General features: G+C 38.2%; 1 protein-coding gene across 1 annotated transcript in view; it reads right to left on the bottom strand.

Annotated features, from left to right (window-relative positions):
• Positions 1-13,094, bottom strand: part of IRS2 (insulin receptor substrate 2) — a 28,250-nt gene that overhangs the window by 3,109 nt on the left and 12,047 nt on the right. The gene's annotated exons all lie outside the window — the stretch shown is intronic.

Here is a 13,094-nt window from a genome sequence, read left to right as displayed (position 1 = left end):
TCATTCTATTTTAAAGAATGCAGCCGACCCTTGTAGTGTTTCTTCATGCAAAGAATTAATGGATAGCATGCGTCTACCCCATAAAGGAACATTATTATTTATTAACTCACAGCATTAAAATTATTTAATAACATAGCCATTAAAAATAAAAACTTAATAATTGTAACACTTTTCTTTGTTGTATGTTATCCCCAAGTTCACAAGTTAAATGAAAATTTTAGTTAGACGATGTATTACATGAGTTTTTCTAAAAACAAGTTTTTTGGAACATATTGGGAACAAACACTGTTACTTAGAAAAGTCTATAGTTTTGACTGTATTGATACAGGAAGTCAATATTCCTATATATTTTAATTCCTTTGGGACCACAGAACCAAAATAAATTAGATACAAAACACAGATGTCAAAGTAAGCCCAGCACTTATCAGTGCAAGTTTCAATCCACATAAGGTCTGATAAACCAATACAAATCATTTTCCCTCAAGTTTACACAAAAACAAAGGCTGATGTATCCTGGCACACATATAAGACTTGCTAAATTGCTTTCAATCTCTGACAGCTAAGGTTTACTCAAGGCATTAGTCCGGCTGGAGTCAACTGGAGCCACTATATGATCAAATACTTAGGATATTACTTGAAATAAAAGGGATTTTATTTCATGCCACAACTTGAGATGATTAATAGCTTGCCAAGACCAAAAGGAAAGTGCCTCATTGTCCCCACCCACTGCCACCTACTTGATGCCCCTTTTCTGATCAGAAACTAAGTCAAGTCTACCCATTCAATCTTCAGTAAATGAGTTTTCATTGTTTGTTCTCTACGGGTGTTTCAAGAACTGGCTTATGGTGCATCTGGCAACATCATCCCAAAGGGCTGCATGGGTAAACATGGGGCAAGGATGGACCACTCTCAGATGAGAGCAGCAATTCCTCATTTGAGGAAGAAACACTTAACAAACCACTTTGCTCCCACTTTTGTTCAGGGAAGTACCACAGATGCATCATGTAGGCAAACAAGAGTGTTCAAAGGTACCTGCTAACTCTGCGTTATTGCTTTCCTCCTTCAAATGGAAACCAACACAGCAACTAAATTTACATTCCCCAAAGTAAGAATGAGAGGGAAAGCCAAATAAAATATTTTTAAAAAGTAAAAATCCTCATCTTCAGATAGAGAAATTGCTGGAAAATGCAAAGGATACAAGCAAGTATGGTTCCAGAAGTATGCCAGTCTAGGGCAGACATGAGGGAAGAGTATTAGCAACTGAGTACATCTGATACTGCTCTTACAGTACAGCAGGCACTCTCCAGGCAGAACTAAACTGGAGGAGGTGACGTGGCTGATGCTTCAAAGCACCTCCATACTTAGCTGGCATGGTTTTGTAGGTGGATGATAGGACTGTGGGCACAAGCCTAAGACCTTATGATACAATAAACACATCATCCAATGAGTCTATAATGATGACCATGATGACCTATAACTCAAAAAAACCCACCCCAAACATAGCCTTCAATAATAAAACTATTTCCTTCAACTTCAATAAACTTTGAATCATGTTTTGAATAAGCTTTGAATCAAGAAAAGAAAAATAACTACTGTTACCACTTGACCAATGTAATAATGCTAGCTTCAGAGGAACCCTACTTGGAAAAAAAAAATTGCAAGTTCCATACCAAAGTAAAAACAAAACAACTAACTAAACAAAAAAAAAAAAAAAAAAAAAAAATCAACATCATGTTTATTTTTACCTCAGTGATTACTATCTTTTATTTATTTCAAGCCTCAGGTCAACCTTCCACTCACACAGCAAATCACAGCAGTACACACCATCTTTATACAAGAACTCAAAATTCCTACAGCACATATTCTTTGGTAGCTTCATTCCCCATGGGCATGCATTAATCAAAATACAAAGTCCAGCACTGTGTCAATATTGAGGTTTCCTCTTGGTTTTGAGCTTTATTAAGAAAAGCATCCATGATCACTGCCGAGTTTCCAAAACTACTTAAGTCATTTGATTCTACTAGTGCTTCTCAGAGAATAAATCACAGAATAAATACACACACAAACTGCTATGAAACTACCAAATACACATAGACTTGCTAAATACACTGTGAAGAAATACAATGGTTAGTCAATTAAAGATCTACTCTCCCTATTAATTTTCAAACTCAGTAAGCAGCAAAACTAATTTTTATTTAATTTCTAAAAATAATTCTCATCTGCTAACAAGCATGCAGGCAGAAACAGTTATTCATGCGGCTTGTGGCAAAACACATTGCTGGGTATTCATAATCAGTAAATGTATTCCAGTGGCAGTGTGACTGCCAGAGCACATCAGGCATTGGACACAGAACCCCCAGCTCTGCTGCAGGGCTCTGCCCTGACTCCAGGCAAATCACTCAGTGGCTTTATCCCTTTGTTCCTCCTCCCCATGTCATCTGCCAAATCGATTAAGGCTGTGATTCTGCTAACTAACTTTTCCTGGAAGAGCAATCCTATTGATACAACCAAACTGGAGGATAACAACACGTACATCTGCGGGCATCAGGCCAGGCCATCAGACAGCACAACCCAAGGAACTGAACCCCACTCACCGAGAGGTCCCTTTGGTACAGCAGACACCTGGGAGAAGTTGTATGACCCTGGAGATGTATCACCCAGAAAGGGCCAGGGCAGCCTCCATCAGCAGGTTACACTGCCCTCCCATCACTCAAGCTCCTGCAGCACCAGGCACTGTATGGCTGGGCTCCCAGCAGGAGATGGGTCAAAGGCACCCACACAGATTGGAGCCTGGAGCCTTGGCAGCACCATCCCCATGCCCACAGCAGCCTGTGTCTGCAGGCAAGTGGAGCAGAGGGTGGGAAGGAACAGCACAGGCCTGATGGAAATAAACCTGTGCTGGGCAGGCACTGACAGAAACCAGATGGGGTCTGAACCGCAGCCTCCAAGGGCTTCCTTACTGAGGCATCACAGGAGCCACACTCATCAGAAGGTCACAAACTTGGCCAAGCACCCAAACACAGATGCAGCCTGAATGCTACCCAGGACACCACTGGGAAGTGCACAGTGGGAACCAAATCCTGACCTGGCTCCAACTCCCATGAAGCAATGCAATGAATACTGTACTTAACATCATAGGTAACCCTGCTAAAGATAACAGAACAGCTCATGTGCTGAGCTATGGCTCTCCAGAAGCAATTCCAGAAACCCATGCTCCACTCAGCAGGACTACTCTTACCAAATAAAGCTGAGCACAGCCACTTCCAGAGGAACAGGTTTCAATCAGAGCTTAAACATTCACTTTACCAACACTTTGCAGGAAAACATGAAGTAGTATGCTCTGAAAGTTCACAAAGCTCACAAATAATATCCACCCAAAGTAAAATGTTTCCACATTTGATGAGAAAAACAAGTTAAACCATGAAATGAAAAATCGTTATTTTTATTTTTTAAACAAGTCATGGTTGATCATAATTAGAAACACACTGTACCAAGTAACCAGGCTCTTTTGATATGTTATTCCACTAAGAAACAGTACATTATGTTGTTCAGATTTGTCTCTTGTTTTATGAATTTTAAAAAGCGAGCATCTGGTCAACACAGATTTTTCATGACAAACAATAAAAAAAAAATCAATACTACTTTAGAGTAGTAAAGTAGGTATTCTGTATCCACAGTAACCTATATTAAAATGAGCTTGACAGTACTTTTAACTCTGGTGTCAAATGGTTAGAATGGTATCACTTTGAACTGCATTAATATAACCATGGGGAAAGATTAACTTTTAAAGTGGGAACAAACTGCTAGATTGTCTGGGAAAAGGTGTTGCACATCAGTACCTGCAGATACTTTTTGGGTTTGGATGCCCAACCATAATGTCAAGAGGTCAAAATGCTCATCTGCTGTCATGGACAAATCTCCCAGAATTTCTAATGAGCATCAACTTTTAACCAAAGGTACTAAAAACCAGAATTCCAGAATTATTTGTATTTGATGCCATATGTTTACATGATAAATACTTATTTTACCTATGATCTTGCACTGGATTTTAAGCAGTCGAGTCTATAGTAGAAGTATAGACAAGAATGTGGGCTATGCTTAGTTGACTTCAGAATTTGATATAATTTGTTTCATATAATTTTTTTCAAGGTTCTTATAGATTTTGTAGTACTAATAACTAAACATTAAAATGTAATTATATGGAAAATAAAATTATTAAACTTACAAATATAATTGTAATGAATTTCTAGTGCTGGTCCAGAAATAAATTTTTCATATAAATGATAATAAATATAGGCACTTCTAATTTTAAATTAAGAAACCAGACATGCTCATTTTTCCCAGGATTAATTTAATACAGCTGTGATCATATCTCTTAATTTCAGAGCCACAGCAAATGTTTACTTTTAAACAGGTTTGTATAGATGGGATTTAATCCCACGCTTAGGGATAAAATAAATTAGACAGAAACCCCTCAACATAGTACTATCTGAAATACGTTCAATTATCCTCTCCCTTGCAAGCTGCATATACAACCATTCAAAAGCATTACATGAAATGAAACAAAATCAAGCAGCTTTCTCTGAGTAAACAAAATGCTAGAAAATAAAAATGTTTAGTCCTTCTGCCCTTCCACTGGGAGCCTGTAAGAAGGACTGAAACACATACACAGCAGTAGCAGATGTGGAAGATACACAGAAAATTTGCCACCGGAGAGATTTGTCTGGGACAGCCACTCAAAGAGCCACTCCACAGCACACACACAGCACTTAGCCATCATGGAACAAGAAGTCATGCTCAAGGTTGATGACCATTATCATACATGTGAAATTGCCTCCCACCTTACAACCATCGCCCTCTTCCCATATCAGTGCAGATTCACCATCCAACACCACAAGCATGGCCTCAGTGGGGCTGTTGCCTTGAATTCACAGCTCTGGTCACTACACCAAGGCACAGCTTCTCCCAGCTGTGGGAACAGCTGCCAGCAACGTGGGAACTCCAGCAATGACACTTTGCACACAAAGTGTGGCTGGAAGTTTCTTAAGAGACAGAATTTTTGCAAAACAACATGCTCACCTTCCAAGTGATGAAGAGCAAGGCTGGAAGGGATCAGTGACTAACACACAACTACCTACCAACCCCATCTCTGGAGACACAACAGCAACTGAATCAGCATGTCTGCCCCAAAAGCACCTACTAGGCAATACTCAGCTAAATTCTACCAAATTCCGTGTGTACCTCTGCATTTCAGACCTACTCACCCTATGAGGAGCCAGCCATTCCAATTCCTTAGAGTCAAGGGAAAGAAACAGTGACTTTTAAGCAACAATTTTTCTGCCCTATTTTATATTGGGCTCTGACAAATAAGAGTTCTGAAAGGTCTGAAACTCTTTGAGGTATACAATTTGGTATACCTTTTAGGAACAGAGATGATGTCCTTTTACACACCTTTACAACTGCTGGGAAATTTGCTCAGATGGGATGTCAAAGGCATATTTGTGCCTGTTCTAATTTATATCAGTAGTTATTAACAAGGTCAACAAGTTTTGACAAGGAAGAAGAGCTCTTGTGAAGCAGAGCTTGATACTCTCACACAACTGCCAACTGAAATGCCATCAAACTTAGTTGTCCTACTTCCAGCAGGTAACAGTGAGGTGGGAAAAAACCAAAACAGTACAATCAGACTTCTGGTTGAGATCGACAAGTGGGAGCTTGACTGCCATTCCAGGTAACACTGGACAAATACCAAAGTTCAAGAACTGCTCCTGAGCCACTAGGCTGAAAACACATGCCTGAAAACACAACATTAGAGTGTTCTCAAAGAGCTTAAAAGTATGCTTTTCCACTCTCCAAGTTGGGATAAAAAAAGTAATCTTTTGCACTGGTTAAATTGAAGAAATATTCACATTAAAAATTTAAATATTCATAGGAACCGGGATAAGGACTCATGTAAGTTGTGGGAAGTCACGTTCAGTCTCTCCTTCTATTACAGTGGATATCTAATTATTCCATAAAAACAGCTGCAGTAAGAAAGAACAAGAGCACTCTACCCAACAATATATGGTTAAGACATGTTATAAGGTGGTGAGGGGGAAAAGAGGACTGAGATCTTTTTTCAGCCAGAAAGGTACTGGACGCTGGTCAGCCCCAGGTAAGTGCTCTTGCCTCATAAATATTGTGGAGAGGGAACAGAAACACTACATCCAGGCACTCTTTCAAAGACTAATCCCTGCCTCCATCAGTATCAAAAGAGGCTTCAGATTTACAAGAGAATCCTAGAGGAAGACATTTATCTTCCAGAGAGCAGCATGTTTTAAAACACAGGGCTCTCCAGCTTTCACAGTCAACCACCCTCCTGTTCTGTAAACTGACCTTCACATGGCTTACCAAGGAGACAAACATCCCTGGCAGGACACACATTCACTTCGGCATCTCACCTGCCACCCAAACACACTGGATGGTCACACACTAAAGGTTAGCCGGCTGCTGCAGCTTTTGGACTTTCAGGTTAGGAGATGTGTCCAGAGAAATGCATCTTCTTGCAAAGAGATACACAGGGAGAGAAGTGAGAGAAAAAGAAAGCAGGGAAAGCCTAAGTGGAACAACCTGGCATGCAGGAAGGCAACCTTTCCCCTACAGCTTTCTCTTCTTGCCACATCCCCACTTAAAACTTTTGAGCAACCTGAAGTAGGATAAACATTTTAAAGGATTGTTTTCCAATTTTGTCAATACTTTTCTAGAGATCTTTTATGGCCTCACCCTTGTCAATGTGAATCTGTCAGTAACAGAGAAGTGAGGAAAAGATGAAGCTAGGCAAGAAGTTTCATCATGTTCCATGATGAAAACACATCACCACTCCCTGAAACCATTTAGTGAAGTGAGCAATACAACACAAAAGTGCTGCACTGAAGCAGGTTATACTGTCCTCTAATCCAGTCTCCTCTCGCTGCCAGTGGGTCAAAAGCAGGTGCATACAAAATTCAAGATACAGATTTTGCAAATGGAGATATTACCCAAAGTTCTCTTTACTTTCTAATGATTTACCTATAAGGACAAGCCAGACTGTTAAAGACCATGAGCCAAGCTCTTCTTAACTTCTTTGCTACTGTAGACTATCAGCATTTGGCACAGTGCATACTTTCTGAAAGCCAGAATCACAAATTTAGCAAGGTGCCCCAACCCTGTTGATTTCAACATCTTCACATTTTTCAGCCTTAATACTTATCACTCTACAGAAGCCCACTAAGTCTTCTTGAAAACAGCCACTCTAACACAATCCCCCAGCAGACATTTCCTACTATTCCTTCAACAAACAGTCCTGGTAATCAAACCAAAATGATGTCTCAAAGAATGATACTTGGATTTGTTATTTACAAATTTTCTTCTATTCTCCTTTGCATGAAATATTTTGCTAATAAGTGACAGAAAAAAATTTAAAATATTTTTACTTTGCATTTTTAAAACAAAGATGGGCATCTGTAACTTCTTACTCTGACTTTAAACCAGAGATGAATTAGCATTTCTTTCTGTAGTTGACATGGATTTCATAGCATAAAGAAGTTGGTATTATATTAAGAGATGAAAGGAAAAGATGCATTTTTGTCACACAGAAATGATAAATATCATCTACATATCACTCCCAGAGGCTAACTAATACTTTGTTGGAAAGCAGAGGCAAAAAGCTTAGTGAGCTGTTTAGAAAAGTAATTTAGGTGGTTAAATTTTCTGAGAACACCAGTTTTGAAACTGGATACTGGTCAGAAATTAATTTGTGAAAGCAGTAAGCATATAATTATGTCCTCTTTCTTACCTATATTTTACTCTCTTTCTCAAGCAAGAAACACAGATTATACTGAATGAATGCAATTGTTGCCAGCTCCACTGGATGCACCTTGAATCCTCCCCATCTAATAATTTACTGTAAAGAAAGTGAAGCAAGCCCAGAATTATTTGCTCTGCAAGATCAAGCAGGAACTAAAGCTCTGCATTTTTAAAGAAGGCAAGGTGAATGCAATGCACCAAGATTACCCACCCTCAGGAACAAGAGTATGTGAGACATGCAGTCAATCAATCTCAGTTCAGAAAACAGCACTTATTTCATTGGTTTTTTTCAGCCATGAGACTGCAGTAGAAAATTTTACCTCCCTCAAGAAGAAACAAGCAAAAAAATCCAAAAAAACCCCAACCTGTAAAGTATGAAAAATATGATGCTCTCAGAGTACAGTGTGCTTTCAAAGCACTTTTCTCAAAGCTTCAAAGGGATTTCTTTTAAAAGATCCAAAAAATTAGTGTCAATTACTTGCAACATTACTAGCTCCAGTGCAAGATACACTTTCTTCTGTAATTAGAAGAGCTCTCAGTACTACAGAAACAGAGGTGTACTCTACTGTTTCACCAGGTTTTTCTTCCTCTCCCAAGTGCTCTTACGCAGGTGTCTTTTATTTGTTTTATCGCTCCCCATATTTGTTGCCAGCAAATATATTTACAAGCAATCAATTACACTCAATTTTCTAAGAAAGGCTCACTAGTACCAATATAGCATTTTTTAAAAATATATTTTACTTACAGCAATATGTCTGACCACACAACTATACAGCTGACACTCGCATCTTTTTGAAATTTTATTATGCTGCCAGGACTGTTTCTATAAAACAGATTAAAACCCATCTTTGTCACTTAAGATGGAATACTTTAGAGATTGGCTCTCATCCCACAATGCTTAGCAGAGAATTCCCCTGAATTTCAGGGAGACTTTCCAGCACATCAAGACCTGCATGCATTTTCTCCTACTGCCAACACTCCAGCTCTTTAAAGCTGCTTAGGACATCTCTAATAGGTGTGATGAGCACCCCAGGATATCATATTAAGGAACTATGACCTCCTGTAGGATACAATGCAGTAGCTGAGACTTTTTATAAAGCTATGATGCTGTTCTAGAACAGAAAGATCACAGGCACTGCCATGAAGAAATACTTTGCAGAACACCAGTACTTCTCCCAAGGCATCCGCACCTTTGAAGCCCAAGTTTGCCTGCAAGTACCAAAGCCCTGATACTGTTGCATAAATCACATATTGTGAGTGACCAGGAAATATGTTTGAGAGTGTTCAGTCAACAGTGCAGAAGCTGCACAGCTAGAGAGAACACAAATCCCTTTTAATTTCACATTTACTGAACAAGTACAATATATCATCAACTAACTCAAGTACAGTCCAGGTCAAGCAAGAATATATAACTATGTCAGCTGATCCACATACAAGTATCAGTCTTATTTCAAGTCTTTCTGCTTAAAATAAGACACTGCACAGTTCTCACAAGCTGCAGATCTCTGGAAGTTAGATGTTCCATTTATGCCAAGCATATAGGCTCCCTCTGTGATCAAAGGAGGTGGTTTTGTGGTTTGGATTCATCTCCAATCTCGAGAGGCTTTGACCAGCCTCTTCAGTACTGAAAGGCACCTGTATCCTTTGAAAGACTCCTTATGGAAGACAGATCCTTCTCTGAAGAGGAGTCTTTTGGTAGGCTCCTAAGGGGCAAATGTGGGCATTACACAGTTATTACTACAGTTCTGCATAAAGTGCAACAGCATTGGCTAGATTAAAAACAACCATCATATACCTGGAAATCTAAACCAGGAACACAGACCCTTAGGACATACTGGAGACATTTGTATTGCAAACTGCAACACATAAGACATGAAGCAGCTTCACTTATGACACATACATGAAGGTCCCTTAAGACTCCCCATGTCCTGGGGTTAACCTATAGCCTCTCCCTTTTTTAATTCATGTTCATCATGTTCATCAGTCATGTTCATCAGACCAAAACAGGATCCCAGCACAGCTGAATTTCACAAAACCTATTAAGAAAAACACAGATAAATTGCCTCCTCTGGAATATCCTCCCTCAGCTTGCAAATATCCCATCCGGGCTAAACAATCCTATCAAAACATTTCTACAGCAAACACAAGCTGCTTGTTTACAACAAGGGAAAAAAAATCAAGCAACCAAAGCAACCTGAGGCACTAATAAAAGATACAGCAATTTTAAATGTCTTTCCCTTTGATGCCTCAGCCTCTCCAACAATCATCATCAAAAAAATAAAATTCAGATTCAATCTACATTTGAGACAAGGGACCACAGATACACTTTTGTATAGAGCAGAAATAAGTCTTGGACAAAATTATATAACCATGTCCACAAAAGATAGAGGAAATAAACCCAGCATGAACAGAAAGCTTTTCAAATTACAGTACAAAATACCCTGTGGACTGTATTAGAGGTCTTTATTTCCAGTAGCTATTTTTAGCTAAAATACCTTGAAAAATGAATTGAAGAAATTAATTATTACTATTCCAGAAAGACTATTATGTGGTTACAAATGGCCAAAAAATGACCTAAGACAAAGAGGAGAAATGGTTCTGAGCTTCCCTATTAATATCTCATTACTGTTACAAAAAATCTCAGAAATCTCTGTCAAATTAAAAGTTACCACATTCCAGAAATAGGGAAGTTAAATAATATTATCACCATATACAGCAAGAAAAACACACCTACTAGGAAAAAAACTCCACGATTCAATGAAGAAACAGAATTCCAAACTTAGAAGATGGTAAGGCTGTTTATTCCAACCATTACAGTCACAGCCACTGTATACTATATCCTGTACCACTTATTTTCAATGTTTTTCCTAAACTAAATCAGAATTTACACAAATTCCTCTTGCTCCTGAATTAATTTAAAATTACCAAATATGAGGCAACAGGCTTTTATGTATCAAGCACCAACAAGGCTAATTCTTACCTGGAGTAAGAAAACAATGTGTATCTAATGCAAATAATGAGTTAATGTATTTTGAGACATACTAAAATGTTTGACTATGGAATCAAAACTAAGATCTTACTCAGGTACAAACACACACACAACACAACTATACTAATGAATAAGATAAAGCCACTTCACACCCCAATAAAACAATGGGTTTACACGGTAAAAAAAAAATTAAGATTGCAAAAAAATTTAACATATGGATTCAATAAAGACTTCTTTGTCCACTGTTTTGACACCTGCAGCAGAACTTAATAAAACTTTGTCTTCAGAGCAGAATGAAGCATCAGCTACTCAGGTAACCCACAGAAAACAAATTGGAAAATCCCTCAAGAAGACAGGCAAAAAATGAGTGCCTGATAAAGGGGTTAAGACACCCAACTAAACACAGGATACACAAATTTCATTCCAGTGGGGGTGAAGAGTTTAAAGTTGTCTCTTATGCATCACTTCTAAAAATAACTATTTCCTATTAACATGTTCTGAAGTCCCAGCACCTTTTCTTTGTTATTGTTATAAACCCTTCATTCTGTTTCTCCTAGTCCTTATTAAGGATTCTTGAGAAAGCAGAGAGCATCTAATTACATCCTCTTTCTTACCCATATTTTACTTTCTTTCTCAAGCAAAAAACACAGATTATACTGAATGAGTGCAATTGCTGCCAGCTCCACTGGATGCACCTTGAATCCTTCCCATCTAATAGTTTACTGCAAAGAAAGTGATAAGGATACAGCATAAGCTGCACTAATTCAATGCTATTTCTCAGCAAAGTAGAGTAGAATACTTTAGCAAAGTAAGTGGAATACCAGCTCATCTACTTGACACAAAAAAAATCATAGAAATAACTCACAGTATGTGTTTTTAAAACAGTAAGGCTAAAATGTTGTCACCCTGTAAAAGTGACAACAGCCCATCTATGAGAACACAGGAAATTGAAAACATGAGGAGAAAACAAGTGAGAGGAATAGAGAATACTGCAGCATTTTCCCTTAATGCGACAGGATAGCACCCACATGGTGGACGCTTATGGCAAGTTAAAGCCTGCCATGCTCACGACTGATGAAGCAGACTCAAGACTTCAGGAGTAATTTCAGACTCAGAAGACTCCCAAAATGACCCCTCACAACTCCATCAAACAGCAGCCTGGCATCCAAACACTCCACACAGCTCATCCACAGCCCTGCCCTGCTCTCTCTGCATTCAGGCACACCACTTCCACTGTGCTCACTCAAGCTGCAAGATCTAAGCTGTTGTTCCAACTCAACTCCACAGAGTCAAGTGCACACGTACTAAAATAAATGTCCGTCAATTTACTTCCTGAGGGCTGAATCTGACTTCCACTAAAAATCAATAATATTTCACTACTATCAAGTTCTGATTTTTTAAATTTTTTTTTTAGTAACAGATACACTCTCTCATGCTATCCCATCTTACAAACCTTTCGGTCCACTGTCCCTTGAATATTCACACTAACAGCAGGGAAGGAGTAGTATGAAAGAAAAGAGGACCTAATCTAGAAATCACAGTGCTGAAATACATCAGTGCATTTGTAGCTGGAAATCATCCTATTGGCTAACATTCAACATCCAATTATCATCAATTTATTTATTTATTTAGAGCCCACACAATTTACCATTTACATGAAAATACACCATTCAAGGTTAAAGTTAAAAGCTCACTTTAACTGAATTTTCATCTGACATTTGAAGACTAAAACAGAACCATATAATAAATCACCTTTCTGTAGATAGCCAAAAGAAAGCATTATTATCCTAGCACTCATTAGAGCATGTTAAGAGTTTCTCTGGTATTTGTGAGAGTAAATACTAGACTATTAGGACTGTAAAACAGTAACTACTAACAGTTTTAAGTTTATGGCCAATTCTTTCAAGTATTCCGTGCATCAGGGTCATTCGTATACATACACATATATATTTTTATTCCTAATGCTCATCCACATAGTTAATTTTCTATAACCATTGGTAAAGTCATGAGCACTAATTCTGTAACTTCAACCTTCAGAAAGTAATGTAACTTGCATGGTTATACAAGAGTGACTCGAAATCCAAACATAACTGTTTGAAGTTTTATGCTAGATTAAAACTAATTAGTTGTAAACAATTTTTAATTAAATGACTTTTCATAGTTCACAAATAACTTCCATGGCAATCACCAAGACAAATCTTTCTTGTTTACATACAGGATTGTTACAATGAAAGTGTAATTTTTCCTTTAGCTATGTTAAAGAGATGGTATTATTATAGTT

The sequence above is a fragment of the Ammospiza caudacuta genome, chromosome 2 (genome assembly GCF_027887145.1).
Source record: "Ammospiza caudacuta isolate bAmmCau1 chromosome 2, bAmmCau1.pri, whole genome shotgun sequence".
Lineage (NCBI taxonomy): Eukaryota > Metazoa > Chordata > Aves > Passeriformes > Passerellidae > Ammospiza > Ammospiza caudacuta.
Note: the sequence above shows the minus strand (reverse complement) of the source record. Positions and strands in the feature narration are given on the sequence as shown.